At 37.1% G+C, this 25,792-nt stretch overlaps 1 protein-coding gene and 1 pseudogene across 9 annotated transcripts in view; one reads left to right on the top strand and one right to left on the bottom strand.

Moving 5' to 3' along the window:
- RABGAP1L (RAB GTPase activating protein 1 like) overlaps positions 1–25,792 on the top strand; it is a 722,910-nt gene that overhangs the window by 23,361 nt on the left and 673,757 nt on the right. The window contains exon 1 of one of the 9 annotated variants that reach the window (XM_044387903.3): positions 6,779–6,883. The exons of the other annotated variants lie outside the window; for them this stretch is intronic. The gene's annotated coding sequence lies outside the window, so the exon portion shown is untranslated. Of the gene's footprint in view, positions 1–6,778; positions 6,884–25,792 lie in introns of those variants that run through there. 9 annotated transcript variants of the gene reach the window in all.
- LOC113262588 (claudin-6-like) lies at positions 20,942–24,813 on the bottom strand (annotated as a pseudogene).

A 25,792-nucleotide genomic window follows, 5' to 3' on the forward strand; every position in this document is an offset into this window, starting at 1 on the left:
AATGTGTACATCTAAGTATGCATCTATTCAGTAAAATACAGGACATTTAAATTTTTGAGATGATAATATTAGAACATGTAAATTTTATACTAAAATAAATAGAGCCCTTTTTAGAATGTAGGAGAAAATGTTGCTTATCCTTTTAAAAATAGTTGTTCATCCATTTTTCATTGACACTACCTTGAGAATTCTGATCATCTTATGGAAAGCTTTGAAAAGCTAGGAAGATCATAGGCACTATTATTAATAATTGTAGTTTTTTTTTTTTTCCTAAAGTAATTAAGGTTTTCCTTGTGAGTCTGCATAAAGTAGAGATTCTTGCCCTCTGGAGAACCAAATAGGTTTGAAGTGTAGAACTAGAAGTAGAGCATAGGTAATTAAAGCTAAGCTAATATACTGTGATTCTGATTTGTTATGTCTTAAGATCTCTTGCCCTTAATAAGATGTGCTAAGATAAACAGAATGGCAGGCATCGTTTGTAAAGTTTTTCCATTTTAATCACAGTTTTGTTTTTGTATGACCAGAAATTCTCTGATTTGAAAGGGTGTACTTTATATAAAGAACCGTGTGCAGTTAGTGTTTTTGCTTTTGCCTTTATATTAAATCTATGGAATGTGGTTTCCTGACTATGGGTGAATGAATTAGCTTTTCAAATCCCATTATAGTTGTAAAATGGATCTGGATTTGGTATTTGTATGGATTGTCTAATGTAATGAAAACATTAAAATAATTCTTTTTGTTGAAATGATCTTGCTAGAGAGAAATTACTGTTCTTTGAAAGGTGTAAGTTTAACCCATTCATTCATTCATTCATTTAATAAGTGTGATATTGTCAGATGGGGTACTGTGTTGCTGACACTTTCCTGGGAGCTGGAAATACAATGATGAATAAAGGGTACTTGCTGTCTTAGCGGAACTCATTGTAATTGATGAAACAGACTCATAAACAATTATGTGGTATGATAAATGCTAGGGTAGGAATATAAGTTAATGTAAAATTTTGTGGAAGCACTGTGGAGGCAGTGATTGACTCTTTTTGGAAGGGTTGGAGAAAGTTTCTAGGTTGTTAATCGAGACAGATCCAACTATTGGGATTTTACCGTCCCAAATTTGTGTAAATAGGGCTTTTTAAACTACCTGCATAGAACCCCGAAAGCAGAGGAGATTAAGAGTACTCCTTGGAAGTTCAGGATGTACCTCAGGGTAGCTTGAAAATTTCTTAAATTCTCTGTTTTGTCTTAAGAATTCATATGAATGTTGCATTTCTTTGCATACTGATTATATAAATATAGAAATTAAAAAAAATTTTTGAGAGAGAGAGAGCCTGTGTGAGAGAGCATGACCGGCAGAGCGGGGAGGGGAGGGTGAGGGAGAAGCAGATTCCCCACTGAGCAGGGAGCCTGATGTGATGCTCAGTCCCAGGACCCTGAAATCATGTCCTGAGCCGAAGGCAGCCGTTTAACTGAGTGAGGCACCCAGGTGCCCCTAAATATAGAAATATTTAAATTACTACTAGAAAAGATACATTCACTGCTGGTCTGTTAACTTTGGAATATTGGAGTGAGTGAAGAAAGCTGATACTACATACCAGGTTTAGCATTCCCCTTCATTTTCCTAGTGTATCCCCACCATATCTCAGTTTATGCCTGGGGATGCGTGTATACTGGTTTGAGAAAAAACAGATTAGTCAGTCAGATCATGGAACATTGCATTCTTCTTCCTTTGCCTCCCACATTCCTGTTGTGTTCTTTCTCCTTTGTTTTTACCTCTGGTTTAATGACTGCTCGGTATGCCATGATCAGCTTGTTTACTGCCCTGCTAGTTTTTATTAGCCAGTGAACAGAGAACAATACTAGAAGATGCTTAGGGCATAACCAGGGCAGTTTTTGGAATATAGAGAAAACCTGAGTTGGAAGCATTCATTACACAAGGAAATGATCAGATTTGGCTCATCAAAGTAAGTAAAGGTTTAGGAAGGCTCCTATATTGTTAAAGGGAAGATGGGCAAGACTAATAAGGCTTGGGGTTAGAATGGGGGACTAAGTGCACTTGTAGAGTCCAATTTCTGAGTAGCAACAAAAAAGCTAGTGATGTTACCTTAGGTTTTTTTCAAAGTGGTCAGACCAAATGATCTGAAAATTTCATGTATTGAAGTAAGTTCATGTTCAAAAATAGATTATCTCTGAAACCTTATGGTTAAACATAAAAAAAGTTTTGTTACTGACCTTGTAAATGATAATAGTCATCCCTGTGGTTGACCTGATGTTGTTAGTATTAATGACAGCTGCTTGATATCAAACCTGTACTGCACATGTTTCTCTTGCTGTACTGTGCATGCCAGTTGAAGGTTCAGGACGGTCTAATGGAGTAATTTCTGCACCTCTCCAGGTTCTTTTTTTTTTTTTTTTTAAGATTTTATTTATTTATTTGACAGAGAGAGAGAGACAGCCAGTGAGAGAGGGAACACAAGCAGGGGGAGTGGGAGAGGAAGAAGCAGGCTCCCAGCAGAGGAGCCCGATGTGGGGCTCCATCCCAGAATGCCAGGATCATGCCCTGAGCAGAAGGCAGACGTCCAACGACTGCCCCACCCAGGCACCCCGCCTTTCCAGGTTCTTAATTGAGAACAGAAACAAGGTACCAAATGTGGGACAAAATGAAGTATTGAGCTTTATAACTGGTAAAGGTAGATTGGAAATGTGGTGAGGATTCCAGTATTGCACTCTTCCTAGCAAGAAGTGAAAGCTCCCACATAGAAGTAGAACAGAAGAATCAGTTTTCTTTTCAATGCAGTGAGTCATGACACCTGCCATAGCCACAGTCCCTTCAGATGGAAACTTTGGGCAAGGAACTAGGCAGGCGTGTTTTAAACCATTTAACCCTCCCACCCTCCATTGGGCTTGAGAAGGGCATCTGAACTGACCTGTGGGCAGTCATTGTAGGAGATAGACCATTGCAAAGTGGTATTGATTTGGTTGCTTCAAATCTGGACTCCATATTTAACCAGCTGTATTAGCTAGAACAAATTAATCTTTTGAATGTAGTCCTTCATTTGTAAGGTGGGAATGTAATTAGTTCAGTGATTGTTGTGAATATAAACAAAAAGATAACTAGAATGCCCCCCGACGCTGTTTGGTTCACAGTGTTTAGTATATAATAGTAATAAAATAACTTATTTGTGAGTTATAGTGAGTTCTCAACCAACTAGATTTTGTTTAAATCTTTAAAAATTACAACTGCCCCATTAAACACAGTATATTTGTTACATTCCTAAATTATACTTTTAAGAAAACATGAATCCTTTCAAATTAGTGTTGCTGCTTTGATCTACTCATTTCCTGAGAGCAGAAGGCTATCATTGTTTTTATGCTGATGTGGTCTTATATTACAGACTTGACCATATGAATGTTACTCAGACCACGAGGTGTAGATTTTCATTTTCTTGTCAGAGTGAAATCTCAATAATGTTCTCTATATTTTGGGGGAAGGGAGCATATGGTCAACTGTCATTATTGAATACTTATTTCTCAAGTGCCTTAAGTGCCATTTGAAGTAGCTTTAATTTATTTGAGCCAACATGTTAATATTTTGAAAGAGATGTGTTATTTATATTAGTGTGTAGCAGAAAGCATTGACCTTAAACTTTATATATGAATACTTTGTACATAATTATTGTTTAGTATATATTTGTTGACTGGTCTCTTGCTATACATTCATTTGCTCAGGTACATTAAGGGAGATCCTAAGGTACCTTGCTAAGATTTGAATATGTGTAACAGGATAAATAGTCCCTTTATCTATAGAATGCAGGTCAAAACATAGATTTAATTGTATACAGTCTGTTTGACGCTAGAAATTGTAACAAAGTCTGGGATTCCTGGTACTAAATTGCATTATTCTTTGGGGAAAGAATTCTGAAGCTCTTCTTGAACCAGTTACTATTTATTGATTTGGTTTTAAAAATGTACTTGAAGAAAGCCTTTAAGTATGGTTTTGTCAAGTTTTCTAAGTTGTTTGCATTAGGCCTGTCCCTCCCAACTTCTTTCTCTTCCTCCTTTCCCTCTTTTCCCTCTCTTTCTCTGACATTTTATTAAAAAAATATTTTGCAGAAGTTACTCTGCTTATGAAGTATGCTAATACAAAATATTCACTTTGAAAGGTAGAAAATACCTCATAGTGGAACTGAGCTGAAAGGACAGTGGTTCCTCTAGGGGGTTTTGATGCATTGCTGGTTGGAAACCAGAAAGTGAGAGGAGACAGGAACTAGAAGTTACTATTTAGACTGCTGGAAAATGCCTTGTTACTATAGTTAAATGAAGATATTTTCATAGAACCCAGCCTTGGTCCATTGTGATGCTCTTGGATATCCCCACTGTCCAGACAGCCTCACCCTCTGACCACTCCTTTTCTTATTTTTAGGGTACATAGGAATGTTCTACAACATGTATAAGTACATCTTTTTGTCACCTGGGATTTGGGATACTGTTGTACTTTTGTGAAGCTGAAGGATATGGAGAACTTTTTTCCCCCAAAGTACATGCATAGTTACTGGATAACGGTATCTAAAACAGATTAGGATTTATTTCAGATTGTAGTACTTGAGTTTTATTTCAGGATATGTCAAATATGAGTTTCATGTCTGTGTTTCTCCAGCTATTTATTTTCATTGTTCTCTCAATAGGACACATTGAAGTATGTTCTTGGCTTATAGAAGTTTGACATACTTTATTTTTATTTTTTATATATATGTATATATTTTAAGATTTAATTTATTTATTTGACAGAGAGAGAGACAGCCAGTGAGAGAGGGAACACAAGCAGGGGGAGTGGGAGAGGAAGAAACAGGCTCCCAGCAGAGGAGCCTGATGCAGGGCTCGATCCCAGAACACTGGGATCACGCCCTGAGCCAAAGGCAGACGCTTAACGAGTGAGCCACCCAGGTGCCCCAGAAGTTTGACATATTTTGATAAAACTATGACAAATTGTAAAGGCTTCTTTTTTCCATTTTCAAACTTTTATCTTCTGCTTTGTCATAACATCGGTTGTTATTTTTTTTTAAGATTTTATTATTTGAGAGAGCACGAGAGCTAGAGAGAGAGAGGGCATACACACAGAGGGAGAGAGAGAAGCAGACTCCCCACTGAGCAGGGAGCCCGATGCCAGGCTCAATCCCAGGACCCTGGGATCATGACCCAAGCCTGAGGCAGATGCTTAACCAACTGGGCTATCAGGTGTTATTGAAGTGTGCTGGGACTATTATGAAAGGCTATTAATATTTCTCATATTAGGTACAAATTACTTAAATGGCACACACAAATAAAAAATAAAGTCAGAGATAGAATTTTAAGATGCTGAGATGGGCTCTGACTAGTGGGAAATAAATTATTTGTTAATATTGGAAAAAAAGTGCAGTTCAGATGTGGAGTTTACTCTGGTTTCTGTGCTGATTTTCTTGGAGATAATTTTCCATTTGTAGCACTTGGTTTAAAGGTGGTAATTTTGACATAAAATATTTGAGTTTTTATGTGATTTTCTTTGCTCAGAAGCAGGAGAGAATTTCTGCCTCATTTTTTGCCTTTAGGAAGAAAATACAACAAATAGCATTTAGCTGTGTGTTAAAAAGATAAGCTGGAGAATTTAAGTGGGAAAAAGAAAACCCTAGACTTCTCAGTTTGTGCTTGGGTGTTGGTTTACCATTGGTTAAATTCCCAAGTGTAAACTTTGGGAATCAAGAAGGGATTGCTTGTAGTGTTTACTATGTTTATGGCTATGTATTTATTTTCTGGGCCTATTCATACCCATTAGGAACAGTTTTTTATTTTGTATTTATAACCTATGCTATGTTTTTTATGGTAGAAATACTTATTTTACTCTTATCTCAGCTGTAACTTAACTAGATGAAAAGAAAATACCTTTGGTTAAACTGAACTTCAAATCTCCCTGCAATATAGTAATATAAAAATGTCTTGGGAAAACCAGAATCTGTCTTCCCAACTTAATGGAGACTCTCATCTTGGACCATCTCTCTACCAACTTTTAGCTTATTAATCGATGGGATTAGACTGAACATTTTGTATATTTGTACTTGCTTGAATGTTTTAGACTATTGGCATACTTTTATATATTTGAAGTTTAGTTTTAACTGTGGCCTTAAAATGTAACAGTAGGGGTGTCTGCGTGGCTCAGTTGGTTGAGCATCTGACTCTTGGTTTTGGTTCAGGCCCAGAGTCTACTTGTCCCTGTCCCTCTGTTCCCCACCCTCCCCGCCCCCACTCACATGCTCATGCGTGCACGTGGGCTTCCTCTCTTTCTCTCTCAAATAAATAATCTTTAAAATGTAATAATAGTTATACTTGTGAGCCAGGGAGGTCACTTCACTCAACTTTTGTAACCTAAGGCATTTTATAACTTAGTGGGATTTAGTTTCAGGATAAAATTACCAATCAGTATAACTAGTTAGATCTTTCTTTTATATCTTTCTTCCATCTTGTTTATAAAAATCAGCACAGAGTTAAAAATTGTTATCCTAATGATTGAAGTTGTAGAAAGCCTGGAGTGTTTGAATTTGGGTAAGATTAATTGTAGTGGCAGATATTTTGACTAGAGATGAGGGTCACTTTTTCTTTTTTTCTCCTTAAAAGCATCAGATTATGAAGGCTGTTTCCTAAGATTTTGGAAGTAATTATTGACTGAATGTGTAGTGAAAAAATGAAACTTCTGAAATCCAGTAACGAATGGTTCTCTTTTAACGTCATTTTCTTTTTGTTTTATTTATGTAAAGTTTACAAAAACACCTGCGTGCTTTGTGACTTGTGGTGTGATTTAAGGAACCGGTGGTAAGAGCTGTTCAACCTCTTATAGATGAATGCTTCCATTTGTGAACCTGGTATGTGCAACTTGTGCTGTCCTTTTAATGCCTGTGTTTTGAAATATTCTCATTTTTATTTTGTATTCAAGGTCAGTAACAGCTAGGATTAATGGTTTGCTCAAGAGTCTAAGCAGTGTTTTTGGGGAGTGGGGGAGAATTGTTTGGAAGGGATAAACTTTTTGTTTTCCTTTATTTTTATTTGTTTCTTTTTTTTAAAGAAGATGAGTGTGCATGCATGGGTGGGGGCGGGAGGGTCAGAGGGAGGGAGAGAGAGAATCTTAAGCAGGCTCCACGCCCAGTGCAGAGCCCCGCCTCATGATCCTGAGGTCATGACCTGAGCTGAAATCAAGTGTTGGACTCTTAACCAACTGAGCCTCCCAGGCACCCCTGTTTTCCTTTATTTTTAAAGAGATCAGATAATGCACAAGGTGTATATGGCAAATTGAAAAGCTGCAGAGACCCCCTGCTTTACTGTAAGTATTAGGGCATGGAGAGCCCACAGATTTGACTCATCTCTAAGTTTCCATTCTGTAGTGTGAAGTGTATAGTAGATGTCCAGTAAATGTTGGAATTAATGAATCCATGGCATGCACATTTAACACAATTCTTTGGCATCTTTTGGGCAAATATTTAATAATTTTTATTCCATTTTTGGGGATCATCTTCAGGAACTATGACACATTATAGTTCCATTTTCTCAAAGTTGGAAAGTCATGACTGGCCTTTTATAGAAATTTTTAGTTTTTATCCAGTGTTCCATGTTCTTGTACTTTTGTTAACCAATTAATCATTTAAGCATTTCTCAATTCAAAGATGGAGTGACTAGTTTCTGATTTCCAAGGTTATTCCAACTCTTAAATATAGGAACTCTGTTTCCCATCTCTTCCTCCCCTGCCCTTCTTCAACCTGGATATATCACATAGTAAATTCCCTAGGTTTTAAAGTATGGAATATTTCAAGACTGGTACTTTGGAGTGGATGTGGGTTTGCATCTCATTTCCATTCCTTACTGGTTGTGTGGTTCTTGGGTTGGTTGTGTAATTCCTTTTTAATCTCAATTAACAAATTAATTAACAAATACCAAGCTCCTGGCAGAGCAACTGACAAATAGCAAAATGGTAAATGCTAGTACTAACTACCAGCTATGTTTACTAGTACATTTACTAAAGGGAAAGCAGAGTTAGTTGTGCAAGTTTAGGATGTGTTTGCAATTGAGGATTAAAGAAGATTGTACAATTGGTAAAATTGTGGCAGCATAGTGAATTTCTATTTTTGAGGTATTGTGGACTCTCTAAATTTGTGTTCTGGGTATAGGCTACTTTTTTTCTCTTAAACTCAACATTTTAAAAAGGTCCTTGAAATGAGAACTAAAAATCTGAGGAATAATAGTTGCTGAACTCTTAATAAATCTTGATTTTTATCTTTGTTGTTCTTTGAGGGATTATTGAGAAAGAAAAGTATATAGCATAGTGCCTGCAGCATGATAAGCTTAGTAAGTGTTAGTAATTTGTGTGTGTGTGTGTGTGTGTGTGTGTGTGTGGTAGTGGTGAATACTACTCTGGGCGGACTGCTGTACTAGTTTTGCATCTTTGGATAAGTCATTTAGTGTTCTGTTGTTTCTTCATTTATAAAGATGAATTCATCTTAGCTCTGCCTTATATTGGGAGGGCTAAATGAGATGGAATGTAAAGTGCATAGTAAAAAATAAGCACTCACTTAATGTTAGATATTATTATTGTATGCATTTTCCTTTGAAAGGCATTATTCCAGAGTGGGAAAAGCAGGATCTTTGGAGTCTGGTTGAGTTGATTTAAGTTTTGCCTCAGCTGTATACTAACACTGACCTTGGGCAAATTACTTAACTATTCTTTTCCTGTTTTCATATCTATAAAATGAGGATAATAGCTACCTTGTAGAGTTTTCAGAAGTATAATAAATACATAGATACTCAGTAAATGGTAATTATTATTGGCATCATGCCTGTAATTCAGGTCAATAGTGTTTTCTTGGCAATGTGAGCCAGCTGGCTAGATTTTTTTCCTTGATACTGATGGCTATCTTAATTGAGGACTTAGTCTACAATCAAGTCAATTATGCTTTTTCTATAAAAATAAGACTTCCTATAACAGCTTAAAATTTACTTATTTATAGTATTTTTATATGAAATGCAAATTTATATTAGAGTATACTTTTCTGTGTTTTCTTATTTATATTTGTAGAACAGAGGCAAAAGCAACATCTGTTTGGGCTTGAGACAAAGAGATGCTATTCTCACTTCCCCTGGATGCTTTCTATACTATGTATCCTGGAAAAGAGAAATCCTGCTCATCTGAGGTTGTTTCTAGGATGTTGAGGCTTTATAGAGAAGTGACAGTCATCTGTTATTTGGGGGAGACAACACAGAATTTGTATTGCCTAAAAAACAGAGAATTCCTAATCAAAAGTGTCAGGTGACTATTGTCACATTCTTTATGGTATGAACAAAGCTGTCGGTGGGATCAGGCAGCTCACCTTCCAGGCTAGGTCTGCAAAGGCACGAGCAGTTTTCCCATGAGACGATCCAGCCATTAGAATTTACTGAGCACCAGTGACTAATCTGAAAAAAACAGATGATCACCCACTCTGAAATGAAGCTACAGCAGGCTGTCACAAGTTTGCAGACGTACAGACTGTTTATGGAGAATATTACCGAAGGGTCTGCATATTCATTCAGATATTCAAATCTCATGGCTTGTTAGGATGACAGAGTTTGTACCTATGTCCCCTTCCTCCTTTTTTTTTTTTTTTTTTTTGAGAAAAGGAGTCTTGGAACATACAGAAACAGTAGCTTAGTAATAGATTCTTGGTAAATACCAAACTTCTGATGAGTAACAGTCATTTTACATATATTTTCCTTATCTTTTTGGAAGGTTTTACACATAAATGTCTGTTAATATGGATTTTTTTGAGATATAATTCACATACCATAAAATTCATCATTTTAAAGTGTAGAGTTGGGTGGTTTTAGATGTTCATAAGTTGTATACTACTAATTCCAGGTAGAGCATACATATCTTTTACCATATTTAGATGAACTTACCTCTGATTTTCTTTTCTTCTTTATGGAAACCTTATTTTGTCTTTGGGACTTTTTGTAAGTCATTTGGAGTTCTGTAGTTTGTTCAGAGTGGCGGGTTGAGCATCTGAGTTTTTCATATTAGTCATTTGTGCCCAGGAAATCTTAACAGCTGGATCTTCTCTCTCTTTTTTATTAATTTTTTAAAAAAAATTATTTTAAGTAGTCTCTACACCCAGCGTGGGTCTTGAATTCACAACCCCGAGATCAAGAGTGGCATGCTTTTCTGACTGAGCCAGCCAGGCGCCCCAGCTGGATCTTCTCTTCAGGGAAAACTGTGTTACCAGTTTCAGGAAGTCCTCAAACATCTATTTCTGCATTAATTTCATTTTTATTCTATTTCAGAATAAGAGAAGATGGAAAATAATATCATTTTGGGTGACTTTGCCATAAGGCTGAGTGATGGTGGTTCTTTGACAGTGGAGCATTTGTTTGATGACTTAATTATTCACTCCTTCCTCTTGCATGACTAATTAAGTTTTAATATAAAAGTTATTTTTTATAGACCAACTAAAGATGATTTTCCTAAGCGACTCATGATACTGTCATTGCAAGCATTTTATAAACCTCTGTAGTTCTCTTAAATAATTACCTTCATTTTTAGGGAAGCTTTACCTTTCCATCTGAAAGATTTGTACAGGGCATTATAATTTTCCAACTCCTTTACTTTCCTTGTCATTGAAAATAGGTATTTGTTTTTATATATAAGTAGATAGAGATCAACAGTACTTACAGAATTTAGCTTTGTCTACTTTGTCTAACTTATATGTCTTAATAGTAGATTCTCTGAAAAACAATTTAAGTGTTATATTCCATTTTATTGGTGTTTTTGACTCAAACTTAAATGTAGTTCTCATTAGCCGCAAAGCATGTCTCTTTGGGTTCTTTAGCTTCTAGTGAAGTCAAAACTAGTTTCGTTTGTTTCTTTCTCCCTCTGTCTCACTCTCTTTCTTTACTTCCCTTCCTTTTCCTTTCCTTCCCTTCCCCTTTTCCTACCCTTCCCGTTTCCCTTCCCTTTCCTTTCCTTTCCTTTCCTTTCCTTTCCTTTCCTTTCCTTTCCTTTCCTTTCCTTTCCCTTCATCTGACACCTGCAGTCGCTTATAGGTCTTATATCTATATGTCATACTGTCCAGAGGGAGGACAGCCTCTCTTTCCTCTCCACTATATTCTCTTGTGGGTTTAATCTGATGAGACAGTTTGGTTCTTATATTCTTTCGTGTACTGTTCTTAGGAAATTGCCATGTTAATTGGCTTAAGACTTAGTGCTCCTCTTGGAACAAAGTGTTACAGTAAAAGATATTAAGTTAATTGGCTTGGAGTTCAGTTAGAGACATGCCCTCTCTCCTCCTCCTGCATCCTTATCCCCGCCTCCAGAGGCTAGGGTCTGGGGTTGGTGTATAACTGAGGGAGAGATAGAATGCATGCTAGAAAACATAATATGGTTGTTGGTCATTTTTTTTTTTTAATGTCCTTTATTTCGTTTTTGATTGGAGTATTCATCCCCCCCCAACCAACAGCTTGTTACATATTTAGGATAGTACCATTTTGTCATGTTTCAGACTTTTGCCTTTACATGTTGCTTATATTATTTGATATGCAGAAGTCTTAAATTTTTATGAAGTTAAGTTTATCAGTCTTTTTCTTTATGATTTCTTCTTTTGCATTATGCTTATTTCTTCCCTACCCTGATGTCAGAAATACTCATTTTTTTTCCTTGTCACTTAACAAAGAACCAAAATCCTTTGACATTTGTTTGGAGTTCGGTTTCTGGTAGGTATCACATTTAATTTTTTCCCTAATAGCCAGTTGTCCTATCACCTTTTTTTTTTTTTTTAAAGATTTTATTTATTTCTTTGAGAGAGAGCGCGCGCGTGCGAGAGAGAGGGAGAGGGAGAAGCAGACTCCCCGCTGAGTGGGGAACCTGACCCGGGTCTCAGTCTCAGGACCCCAGCATCATGACCTGAGCCCATGGCAGATGTCTAACCGACTGGGCCACCCAGGTGCCCTGTCCCATCAACTTTTATTGAATATTCCCTCCTTCCACTAATGTTTTCTTCCAGATGTTGATACTATATACGTATTTACGGAGTATGTAAAAGTTGAGTTTTTTACGTGTTTTTTACGCATATTCAGTCCTCATAACAAGCCAGTGATATTGGTGTTATATCACAGTTTTACAGATGAAAATATTGAGATACAGATACGTTTGATGTTTAGTTTAAGATCACATTAGGCTCAGGAACTAGAATTCAAACCCAGGCAGTCTGACTGTAGAGCTCATGCCTTTAAACACTATCCTAAAGGTTAGATTATTGTGTCAAGTTTTACAAGACTTTTTTTTCTTTTAAGTAATCTCTACACCCAACATGGGGCTTGAACTCATGACCCTGAGATCAAGAGTTGCATGCTGTACTGACTGAGCCAGCCAGGCACCCATTCAAGAATTTCTGTTTTTAAATTTTGATGGAATCAGATTGTACCTGTAAATCAGTTGGCATCTTTACAATATGTAGTTACATAATGGTCTGTTTTCTGAATTCTCTTATTCTGGAAAATTATGTGTATCTCTGTTTATTGGAGTTTTTAAGTACTTCAGTAGAATTTACTAGTATTTTTTATAATTTTTCTCTATGTAAGAAGTTTATTCTTATTTTATTAGCTATCTGAATGGGTTCCTCTCACCTTCTTTTGAGTATAATGAGATGCTCTGGCCTAAAAAAAAGCTATTGAATTTGTATATTTTGTATCTGGCAGGCTTGCCTAAAACTAAAAACAATACTGAATATTTCCTATTTTCATAGAGACTGTATTTCAGAAAATGTTAAAAAAATAAATCTCTGATAATTGATTTATGTGTGTTGGGGGGGCAGGTGTATTCTGTTAATGTAACTAAGAAAATGTGAAAACTCCAGATAACAGATACTCCTTTTAGGATGAAATTAAACCCTGTAGCTGGTTGAGATTCTTTCCAGGGATTGAGGGTCCCTGGGGAGGGAGGCCCAGTCACTTTCTTACTGTATTGTTGGCCAGGAAGCTTTTGGATGGGATCCCACACCTGTCCGTGGTAGTGGTGAAGATAGGCATTTTACCTAATGGGCAGTGCTGCAGAGAAGATCTGGCCTTTTCCCTCTGGGGTTGATGGTGTTACCATAGAAGAGCAGGAAATAATCTTTGCCCTATGGATCTGAATTATTGCATTTGGCAAAAGAAAGTCAGGCAGAGAGTGTCATTATATAAAATACAAAACTATCAAATGTGTGAGAGTAGAGAAACATTTGTAATAATAATGACTAGCACTGTTTTGTGTACTTAATATATCCTAAGAACTCTGATTTTTTTCTGAACTCTTACTAGTTTTAATAGTTTTTCAGTTGATGCTTTCAGATTATGACAGTTTATACAATAATATTACTATAAAGGTATTTGGGAACAAAACCAGAAATATTTTGATATGTACCATTCTCATTTTTACGTTTTAAATAGTCTGTGATTGTAGATTTGATGTCTTTATTATCCTGAGTATTTAGTGCTTTTTAATTTCATTCATTCAATACATATTTACATAGTGCTTACCATGTGCCAGACATTCTTTTAGGTGCTGGGGAAGCAGCCGTGCCCCAGATAGATTATATGTTCTAGTCAAGATTGAGGAATGTTTGTCAATAAATGAGCAAATAGGATCCCCTCTACAGGATATAAACTCTAATTGGTATTTAGGTGTATTTTTGTCCGAGAAGTATCCTAAGCAATATCTACTCTAAAAATTGTCTTTTTTTTTTTTTTTTTGGTGGGGTCTAGAATATACTCTTTTGAAAATGAACCTTTATGTTTGGCCAGAATGATAGTTCAGTATTTCTGTACACATCTGTTAATGAATCATACCAATTAAACTCCATATCCATATCCTCATTTCTTAGGCATTTGATCTGTTCACAGCTAAGTTGTCTTCTGCTTGAATTGTGTATCTATCAATGTTCCATTGTGTTTTGAACAGTTTTTGCTTTATGATTTGATATTACACTATTTGGTGTAAAGAGGCTTTCGACTAAGATTTTCAGTGTGGGTTGTACTACTTATCAATATAAAAGACCTTGTTTATCTTATTTAATGCTTTTGGTCTCAATTACACTCTGATTTTGAATCTACCAATCGCAGTATCCTTTTTGTTTTAATTTGCTGATAGGATGTGTGCTTTTTTTTTTTTTTTTTACCTTTCCATGTACTTTTGTTTTGGTATGTCTTTTAGAAGTATATATTAGATTGAACCACATGAAATTATAATTTTTATAGATAAAAAAAAGGCATGTATTGGTGATTTCATGTGGTCCAACCATGGTTGGTCTTTTTTTTTTTTTTTTGGTACTCATTATATTTTGATCCCATATAAGAATCTTTTAATAGGTGGATGATACAGATACTTATATTTGTTGTTCTAATAAGCACATTACTTGTGATAACTCATTTTGTATTTATAGTAGTTCTGTGAAATGGGTACAGTTATCCTCCCTATTTTATATCTGAAAAAAAATTAAGAGTTAGGGAGATGAAGTTATTTGCCCCAGGTCATAAAACCGGTCAGGGTAGAAGTTATGATTCAAAATCAGTCATTCTCAGTGTCTGGCTTGGAATCAACACTGACCAGCTTGGCTTTGGCACCTATTAAATTGAACTCTGAATGAGGATTCGATTGGTAGTAATAGTGATGGTGGTGAATAAATCTGCAGGAATAGGCTTCAGTTAATTCTAAAGCCTGAGCCTTTCAGTAGGATTATACATCTCAGGGACTGATTCTAGGAAATTGACCTGTTGGTTCTGTACTGCTCCCCGGGAAAAGTGCTGAGATTATCATCACTTACCTGGCATGCCCTAGAGAGTCTTTTTTTTTTTTTTTTTTTTTTTTGTTAGAAGTAGGCTCCATGCCCAGTGTGGAGGCCAGTAAGGGACTCGAACTCACAACTGTGAGATAAAGACCTGAGCAAAGATGAAGAGTCAGACCCTTAACTGACTAAGCCACTCAGGCACCCCTAGACACAGTTTCTTCAATAGTCAGGAATGGCTGGGAAGTTATAAAAACAGTAAGCAATGTGAAGAGACAGAACAGATTAGAGTTTGCTGGGGGGAAAGAGAAATGGGGAGTGACTGCAAGTGAGTAGAGAGTTTCTTTTTTGGGTGATGGTGATGGTTGTACAACCTTGTGAATATAGTAAAACCCACTGAATTGTTTTAAAAAAGAAGAGAAAAGAGCATTGCGAGCTTTCTGGCAATTGCTGCGATACTTTGGTGGGGATTGAAGGTCAGGGGAGCTTGCCCCTCTTATGCGGAGAATGTATCTGACTTACAACTTGATTTTATTTTATTTTTTAAAATAGGCTTTATGTTTCAGAGCATTTTTAGGTTCACAGCAAAATTGAGCAGAAGGCACAGATTTTTGCATATACCTTCTGCCCCCACATATGCATAACCTCCCCCTTGTCAACATTCCTGAAAGGGTGGTACATTTGTTAAAACTAATAAATCTACATTGCCACATGATTACTATTCAAAGTCCATAGTTTACATTAGGGTTCACTATGGCGTTATATATTCTTTGAGTTTGGACAAATATATAATGACATGTATCAGCCATTTTAGTATCATAGAGTAGTTTCACTGCCCTAAAAATCCTTGGTGGTCTGCTTTTTCATTCCCCCTCCGCAGCCCTTGGCATTGATCTTTTAACTGCCTGTATAATTTTTCCTTTTCTAGCATGTTATATTGTTGGAATCATACAGTGTGTAGCTTTTTTAGACTGGTTTCCTTCACTTAGTAATATGCATTTAAGTTTCCTTCATGTCTTTTCATGACATGGTAGCTTATTTCTTTTTAGCTGTTAATAGTATTTCATTGTCTGAATGACCACAGTTTATCCATTAACCTACTGGAGGACATCTTCGTTGCTTCCAAAGTTTGGTAATTATCAGTAAAGCTTCTCTAAACATCCATGCGCAGGTTTTTGTGTGGACATTATTTTTCATCTCGTTTTGGTAAACACCAACGAGCTCAGTTGCTGCATTGTATGGTGAGAGTATGTTTCATTTTGTAAGAAACGGCCAAAATGTTTTCCATAGTGACTGTCCCATGTTTTATTCCTCCCAGTAATGAGTGAGAATTCCTGTTGCTCCACATTCATGCCAGCATCTGGTCTTGTCAGTGTTCTGGGTTTTAGCCCCTCTGATAGGTGTGTAGTGGTATTTCATTGTTTTAATTTGCATTTCTCTGATGACCTATGTGGAACTTCATCTTATTTCATATGCTTCATTTTCATATGCTTATTTGCGATGTGTATATCTTCTTTGATAAGGTGTCTGTTAAGGTCTTTGTCCATTTTAAAGGTCAGGTTATTTTCTTATTGTTGAGTTTTGAGAATTGTTTGTATATTTAGGTTAACTGTTTGTTGTCAGATATGGCTTTTTCAATATTTTCTCCCAGTCTGTGGCTTGTTTTTTCATTCTCTTTTTTTTTTTTTTTTCAAGATTTTATTTATTTATTTGACAGAGATAGAGCCAGCGAGAGAGGGAACACAAGCAGGGGGAGTGGGAGAGGAAGAAGCAGGCTCCCAGCGGAGGAGCCCGATGTGGGGCTCGATCCCACAAAGCCAGGATCACGCCCTGAGCCGAAGGCAGACGCTTAACCGCTGTGCCACCCAGGCGCCCTGTCTTTTCATTCTCTTAGCAGTATCTTTTGCTGAGTGGAAAATTTTAATTTTAGTGAGGTCAAGTTTATCAGTTTCTTTTATGGATCATGCCTTTGGTGTTGCATCTAAAAAGTCATCACCAATCTGTAGGTCATCTAGATTTGCTCCTATGTTATCTTCTATGAGTTTTACAGTTTTGATTTTACATTTAGGCCTTTGATCCATTTGGAGTTAGTTTTTGTGAAGGGGGTAAGGTCTGTGTATAGATTCATTTTATTTTCTATTCTTTTGCCAGTAGCATACTATTTTGAATACTGCATTTTTACAGTAAGTCATGTAGTGTCAGTTCTCAAATTTTGTTCTTCAGTATTGTAGTGGTTATTCTGGGTCTTTTGCTTCTCTGTATAAACTTTAGAATTAGTTTGTTGATATCCACGGAGCAGCTACCTGGAATTTGAATTGGGATTGCATTGGATCTCTATATCGAGTTGGGAAGAACTGGCATCTTAGCAATATTGAGTTTTCCTATAGAAGAACATGGAATATCTCCCGTTTCTTTAGTTCTTCTTTGATATCTTACATCAGAGTTTCTTAGTTTTTCCTCATATACATCTTGTAAAGTAATTTTTTAGATTTATACTTAAGTATATAATTTTTTTTGGGTGTTATTGTAAATGGTATTATATTTTTAATTTCAAATTTTATTTGTTCATTACTGGTATATAGGAAATAGATTTTTGTATGTTAACCCTGTAGCCTGCCACTTTGCTGTAATTGTTTATTACTTTTAGTAGTTGGTCATTTCTTTCAGATTTTCTGTATGGACAATCATGTCATCTGTGAATATATTCTTTATCAAGGTTGAGGACATTTCCTTTATTCCAGTGTACTGAGAGTTTTTATCATGAATTGGTGTTAGATTTTGTAAAATGTTTTTCTCCATCTATTGATAAAATCATGTGATTTTTCTTTTGTAGCCTGTTGATGTGATGGATTCCATTAATTGATTTTTGAATGTTGAAACAGTTTTACATACCAGATTTTGCAACTGTTGCCCAGAGGACACCTCCAGACTGCCTGGTCAGGTGGCCACAGGGCTTATTTATGCTTGTGGTTTCACAAGACTGTATATTTGTATACTTGGAAGGCTGCTGCCTGAGGATCTGGCTTCCAATCAGCCTGATTCTCAGAGCTAAGACCCCCCCCCCCCCCCCGTCCAGTTTTGGACACAGGTATTGGCACATCCTCAACAATTGGGACCTATTAAAAATAAAATAGGCTGCTTGGACAATCACAGAGGTTCAAGAGACAACCAAAAACTACAGTTTGGTTGAATGGTAAGATTCATTTCCTACATGAGGCCACTCCTTCAAGAATGGAAGAGTTGGCAGATTTATCTCATACATTGGAACAAACACAGGGAGTTAAACAAAATGAGGAAAAAGAGGAGTATGTTCCAAATGAAAGAATAAGATAAAACCTCAGAGAAAAAGTTAATGAAGTGGAGATAAGTAATTTACATGATAAAGTGTTCAAAGTAATGATCATAAAGATGCTCACTGAACTTGGGAGAAGCATATGAACACAGTAAGAACTTCAACAAAGACAAAGTATAAAGAAGTACCAAATAGAAGCCACAGAGATGAAGAACACAATAATTGCTCTGAAAAATATAATAGAGGGGTTCAACAGCAGATTAGATGAAGCCGGAGAAAGGATCGGTGAACTCAAATTTAGGGCAGTGGAACTCATTTAATCAGAGCCGCAAAACAAATGAAAAAGTGAAGCTAGCTTTAAGAGACCTATAAGGCAACATCAAGTGGACTAACATTCATATTGTAGGGGCTCCAGGAGAAGAGAGAGAGAAAGGGGCAGAAGACGTATTTGAAGAAATTGGTGGCTGAAAACTTTCCTAACTGGGAGAAGGGAATGGATATTTTGATCCAGGAGGCCAAGAGAGTTAGGAAAAGATGAACCTGAAGAGACCCTAACTAAGACACATTATAATTTAAAATGTCAAAAGTTAAAGACAAAGAGACTCTTAAAAGCAGCAAGAGGAAAACAATGTGTTACATATAAAGGAACCCCCATAAGATTATCAGATTTTTTAGCAGAAACTTTGCAAGCTAGATTAGAGTAGTGTAATATATTCAAAGTGCTGAAAGAAAGCAACTTCACCCTGCAAAGTTATTCAGAATTGAAGGAGAGATCAAGAGTTTTCCAGGGGCGCCTGGGTAGCGCAGTTGTTAGGCGGCTGCCTTCAGCTCAGGGCGTGATCCTGGCGTTCTGGGATCGAGTCCCACATCGGGCTCCAGTCCCACATCGGGCTCCTCTGCTGGGAGCCTGCTTCTTCCTCTCCCAGTCCCCCTGCTTGTGTTCCCTCTCGCCGGCTGTCTCTCTGTCACATAAATAAATAAAAAATCTTAAAAAAAAAAAAAGTTTTCCAGACAAGCAAAAGTAAAGGAGTTCATCATACTAAACCAGCTTTATAAGAGCTTTATAAAGGAACTTAGTTAAGCTGAAGAGATAGGACCCTAGGTTGTAACAAGAAAGCATATGAAAGTATAAATCTCACTGGTAAATGTAAATATATAGTAAAGGTAGTAGATTAATCACTTACAAAGCTAGTATGAAAGTTAAAAGACAAAAATAGTAAAAATAACTATTACTACAATTTTAGTTAAGAGATATACAATATAAGATGTAAAAGGCGACACCAAAAGCAAAAGGTAGAGTAGGGGAGAGTAAAATATAGAGCTTTAGAATGCATTCAAACTTAAGTTGTTTTCAACTTAAAATAAAAGACTGTTACTGATTGTTATATGTAAGCCTCATGGTAACCACAAAGCAAAAATGTATGGCGCATACACAAAAGATAATGAGAAAGGAGTCTAAGCATACCACTCAGAAAAACCTCATCAAACCACAAGAGGAGAAAGGAACAGAGAGGACCTACAAAGCAGCCAGAAAATAACAAAAAGACAGTAAGTACATACCTATCAATAATTACTTTAAATGTAAAGGGACTACATTTTCCAGTAAAAAAGCACAGAGTGGCTGAATGGATAAAAAAAGAAGACCCATTTATATGCTGCCTGCAAGAAACACTTCAGATGTAAGGACACAAACAACTGAAAGTGAAGGGATGGACAAAAGATACTCCATGCAAGTCTCTGACTTGCCTACACTGAGCCTCAATTACGGTTCAAGTTTTCCTACTCCAGCATTGGTTCCCATGGAGGTTTCTTCTCCAGGGGGTTATGATTCTCTGGATTTACCTATCAGTCTGTTCAATTTTGGGGGCAGTAGTTTGCCCTGTTACCTCACCTCTCTTTTGGAGCTAAGAAGAGTTGTTGATTTTTCAGTCTGTGTAGCTTTTTACTTAATAGGATGAAGTGGTGATTTCTAAGCTTCCTAATATGGGGCACTGGAAACAAGAAGTCCAGCTTTTTTTGTGTGTTCTTACATTTAAAGAGATTTGTGTTTTTTTGTCTATGTTTGTTGATGTATTTTTTTATTATAATTAGTGCTGAGTCCTTTCACTTTTATGTGACAAGCCTTTTGGTTTTCCTTTCATCATCCTTTGCTTTTTGTCCTTGAGATTTTATGCTTTTTCGCTGTTGCCTTATTTCTTGTCTCCTGTTTCAAGTATCAATAGATTATAGTTCTTAATTCTTCATCCAAGTGATAAAGAAGATGATACATATTTTTAGCAAGACGAAACACACTTTATTTAGCAAAAAATGGTGAGTGTGTGTGGGGAGGCATGGCAGTACTGTGCAGGGGCTGAAGGTGAGAGGGTCAGGGGTATATGGCAGAGCTCTGATGTGACTCAGGATAGAGGAGCCAGATGTCAGTAGACTTGGAAGTGGGTGTTCTTTGGTAACTTTCCACCTGGTTTTCTAAAGGCTACATGAGGCTAAAGGGCCCTTGGACATTCCAGAGGCCTGACCAGTAAGGAGGGACTCTTGCGGCCAGACTGAACAGCAGTCAGCCTTCACTTTGGCCCATAGCTCCAGGTCAGCCTCCAAGATGGGGATGTCCAGGGTGGAAAAAGATCCAGAAACTGAAGCATCACCTCCTTGACTCCACCAGCAGCAGAGCCCAGAATAGAGTCTGAATTTCTTGGTTAGGTTATCAAATGAATTTAAAAAATACCTCCTCCCCGAAAAAGGAAAAAAAAATAAAGGTGAAAACAACCCCAAAGCTGTCTAAATCACTATTGTAATGTCTCCAGCTCAGGGGATTAGGCTTTACTGTCAAAGGAGTTCCCACTACGCTACCAGAATTAGATATAATTCTTAGTGGGGTACGTGGAGGGACTCTGAGGGGTGACGGATATGGCCAAGTATCAGGCCATACCATTGTTTGAGCCCTGGGAACCCCTGAGGGGCAGGTACAGCATAGCAGCTGCCCCTCAGCTCAGCAACACAAGGCCAGAGGCTGCTTAGTCCAGGCAGAGAAAGGCCGCAGCTCCCACTTTTGGGCCTCAGACACCTGGGGGTTGTAGAAGTTCTGGATGGTGATGTGGGCTGGCAGCAGATGGGAATCAGGTGCAGGACCCCTGAGATGACAAAGGTGATCTCAGAGAAGAGCACCAGATGGGCCTTAGAGTCTTTGTCCTCCATGTAGGTGGTACAGTTGGCTCCAGTGAGAAAGACCAGCAAACCAAGCAGAGCCAACAGGAGGGTGATCACAAGCAGTCTGCAAGTCCTGGGGCAGCACCAGCAGTGGATTGTATACCATGCACTGCATCTGACCTGTGCTCTGCACCGTGCAGGACATCTGCAGCTCCTCCCACATCACCTGGGCCACCACAATGATGTTACTGATGAAGGTAGTCACCTTGCACAGGGGCAGGGCATAGGACAGCAGAGCATTCACCCAGCTAGGCAGCGTTAGGATGATTCCCCAGGATTTGTAGACCAGTGGAAGCCACAGCAAAGTTGAGGTTGAGAGGAGCTGTGAAGGAGCCCACAGGGATTCGTAGGAGCCACTGAGTGTCTCCTTATAATATTTCTTTGAGGGATGTTGTATAGTGGTTAAGACTAGAAACTGAGGAGCCAGATTTCTTGGTTTCTAATTCGTGCCATGATACTAGTGTCTTTGGGCATTTTGTTCCTTAGTTTACTCATCTGTAAAATGGAGATAATAATAGACTTATTTGAAGGTAGAATTAAAAGAGTTTATGTGAAGTGCTAAAAATTCTTTTATCCATTCTGGGATAAATTTTTCAGTTTTTATCTTATTTCTTTATTAATTTGTTCTGCTGAAGTATCTAATCCAGATCTGCTGGAGCTTTATGTTATTTTGTCTCTGGGCAGTTTTTCTTAATCTTCCTTCTTCATAACTTCCTGCTCTAGTTTCATGTATATAATTCTCTCTTGAATTATCCTGAGAACATCAACTAGAAATTTTATAAACACATTTTCTTCTATCTTATAGTAAATCTGTTTCAGAAGAAATTTGTTTTTTTTTTTTTGTTTGTTTGTTCAGGTATCCATAATTTGAATTGAATCTTTATGGATGTGAAGTTTTTTTCTAGTTCATTTTTATAGTGGAAGGTTTCTGCTAGTCCAGAATTGGTCATAGCATAAGATAGAATTTCAGATGCATTATTATTATTTAAAGATCTCATTCATTTACTTGAGAGAGAGAGAGAGGGAGAGAGAGAAAAAATGAGTGGGGGAGGAGCAGATGGAGAGGGACAGACTCCACACTTAGTACAGAGCCCGATGTAGGGCTCAGTCCCATGATCCAGAGATCACGACCTGAGCCAAAATCAAGAGTTGGGTGCTTAACTGCTGAGCCACCCAGGTGCCCCAAATTTGCAATGTATTATAAGAGATGGATGTGGCTCACACTAAATCTTTAAATAAGTTGAAAGTAGGTGACACTGCTAATGCCCCTGTAATAACTGAGCCAGGATTCATAGTATCATAGAAAAGAACAATAAATGATAATCACTGATTATGTATTCAGCTTTTTTTAAAGTGCCAGGCAGTATGCTCAGTGCTTTTACATACATAACAACATTTAATTTTTCCCAAAAACTCTTAGGTAGATTATTATTTCTCCTGTTTTAAACTTGAAGTTTAGAGAGATTTACTTCCTAAGGTCATACAGTTTATAGATGGCGGAGGTAGGATTAAACCCAGTTGTGTGTGTGCCTGACTCTAGTGGTTGAGAGTTTAACAGTCAGGCTTTAATGGCCCCCATTGTCAATATTTATTAGAGCTTGAACTGTTGTAAGTAGGTTTAGTCTCTAACTCAGACACTACCCCATCTCACCCATGGCAGATAGTGGGAGATGTGTTTAGATCCCTCTTAGTGAAAGAATCCTTCAGTGTTCCACTTAATGTACTTATTTTCCTCCCTCCCTTCCTCCCTCCCTCCTTCCCTCCCTCCCTCCCTCCCTTCCTTCCTTCCTTCCTTCCTTCCTTCCTTCCTTCCTTCCTTCCTTCCTTCCTTCCTTCCCTTCTTCCTTTCCTTTCCTTTCCTTTCCTTTCCTTTCCTTTCCTTTCCTTTCCTTTCCTTTCCTTTCCTTTCCTTCTTTTGAGAAAGGGGGAGGGGGTGCGGAGGGAGAGAATCCTAAGCAGGCTCCATGCCCAGTGTGGTGCCTTGATGCAGGGCTCCATTTCACAACCCTGAGATCATGACCTGAGCCAAAATCAAGAGTCGGATGCTCGACTACCTGAACCATGCAGGTGCTCCTCCACTTAATGTACTTTGAAAAACCACAGGATTTGTTCACTTCTTAATTTGGGTTATTCTCAGATAACCCCTCTGATGCACATAGATAATTCTCATTGTCATACTGCTTTATTACATGTTTCTTAAGCATGACACAGTACTGCTGATGTCTTAACTTTTAAAAAAAATCTGTTGTGGTCTATGTAGATATTCTTGGAGTTCTGGGCATGTGGTTGGCATCTTTTCTGGAGAGCAGAGAATCCCATTTTATATGAATGTGTTTTCATTGTTTGCCCTAATCCCCGTCACTTAATAATTGTTAGTTGAATTAATACTGTGTAAATTAAATTAGAAAAAGAGATTTTATAGTGTAAGTCCTTCAGGATGGGCATATTTAAACTGGTTGAAAATGCATATCACAATCAGCTAGGAACTTTTTTCACAACACAGATTCTTACTATGAGTAGTCCTTTTCCCCTTTTCTATCCATGATATTTGGGATTCCTTTGCCTAGCCTTCAGAACCACTGTTCTAAGGTGTTGAGTATAGTTGGAGACCATAAAATGATTGAATAGTTCTTGATAAATAAATGCTACTTTTCTTTAATATTTAGATGTTTGTGCTGCAATAATTAAAGTGTCTAAATCTATAGTATAAATGGTTTAGATCTTGTTTATAACATCTTTGTTTGTAAGACCATTTAAGAGTTCCATGAAGTAATAAACACATTATTGTCTAGTTCATTATGGAGTTATTTACTGTACTGAGCCAGTCCTGCAGTGACTTTGTAGAATGTGATATTACTTTGGTCTTTTAAAGTGGGAGAGACATAAAATAAATGATCCCTAGATTCAAAGACTTGACTTAATGAGAGCAAATTTAAAATAGGTGAATTTTCACCTCTTGAAATCTGGTATAAATTTTATTAAGGTGATTCGTTTTGTTACATGAAAATAAATCTTTACAAAATGAAAATATTTGTAGTAATCAGAAAAAAAGTCTCATTTCCTTTTTGATCGGCAGGGTGCATTGTACTGTATTGGGAATTAATGGCATAAAAACTTCTCAGGTACCTACTTTAGTTTGTTTTAATTAAGAATTCGAGATTTTGTGGCAAGTAAGAGTAAGAAGCAAGAGAAAATCAAACTAAAATAGGTACTTGAGCTGTTTTTTTATAAGCTCTTATGTAGGTGGTAGCTAAAAATCTGATATTCCTAGAATGTGAAACACACGTATCACTTCTTACTCTTCGGCACATTAGCAGAATAAGCTGCATAAATAACAGTTTCTTTTCCTGATGGGAAAAATTTATACCTTTTTGCACTTAGTCCACTAGATTTTTATTTTTAGTTACTTGAATGTGAATAAAAAAAAAAAAAAACCAAACAAACATTTATCTGTACGTGAGCTAGATGGGTAGCTCTCAAAAAACTGTTTTTGACCATAAGCCCCATAGGCTAATATCATTTTACTAGAGCAGATTTAATCAGCTGGGGAAATTGTTGAAACTGCTTCCAGAGGTGATACAAATTATGTTTTGAAGGATTCAGATTTTGTATATCTAGTTTTTAAAAAAAATGTATTTGAGAGAGAGAGCGTGCATGCACATGATGATGGGGGGGTGAGGGGAGGAACAGAGAGAGGGAGAAGCAGATTCCCTGCTGAGCAGGAAGTCCCACATGGGGCTCTATCCCAGGACCCTGAGATCATGACCTGAGCCGAAGGCAGATGCTTAACCATCTGAGGCACCCAGGTGCCCCTGTATGTCTAGTTTATACTACCTTAGCACTTAGAAGATTTAAATTTTCTATGCCTTTAAAATTTTTTTGTATACTTGACCTTTCTGAGATTGAGATGATGTTTGTTTCCTGCTGTATTTGTTTTCTGGTCAAATTGATTCTTAATATTTCTGTTACTGTTCCTTCTAACTATGCTGCAGTGTTATTTTGTATGTAAAATTTTGGCCACATTTTCTTGTTCCTGTTGATTATATTTTGCATTTATATGAATGACCTTTATAGAATAAAGTATGGCGCCTTTTATCTTTCAAAAAGATGGAAAGTTTTTTTGGGTTGTCCCCATTCTGTTCCAGTCCTCCAAATATGAGGTCAGTGCAGCCATCACTTGCATGCCATTTTTACTTGACTCTGAAGGACGGCCTCACTTTGGTCATTCATTTTTGTTTTAATCTGCTCTTGTCATTGTGGAAGTTTATAGGAACTGTTCTTTAGTTGTGGCATGTACTTTATTTTTTCATCAGATATTTATTTGGGTGTCACATAATGTGCAAGATGCTAAAGGAAATATAGGCTTTGTTTTTATGTTTTTTTTTTTTAACTTTCTGTACTATTACTTTATTTTTTCTTCTGTTTTGTCAAATTTTGAGCATATAAATACAAATTTCAAGCGTACAGAATCAGACCGAATGATATAAATATTCCTATGG

Source organism: Ursus arctos, unplaced genomic scaffold (assembly GCF_023065955.2).
Source record: "Ursus arctos isolate Adak ecotype North America unplaced genomic scaffold, UrsArc2.0 scaffold_2, whole genome shotgun sequence".
Lineage (NCBI taxonomy): Eukaryota > Metazoa > Chordata > Mammalia > Carnivora > Ursidae > Ursus > Ursus arctos.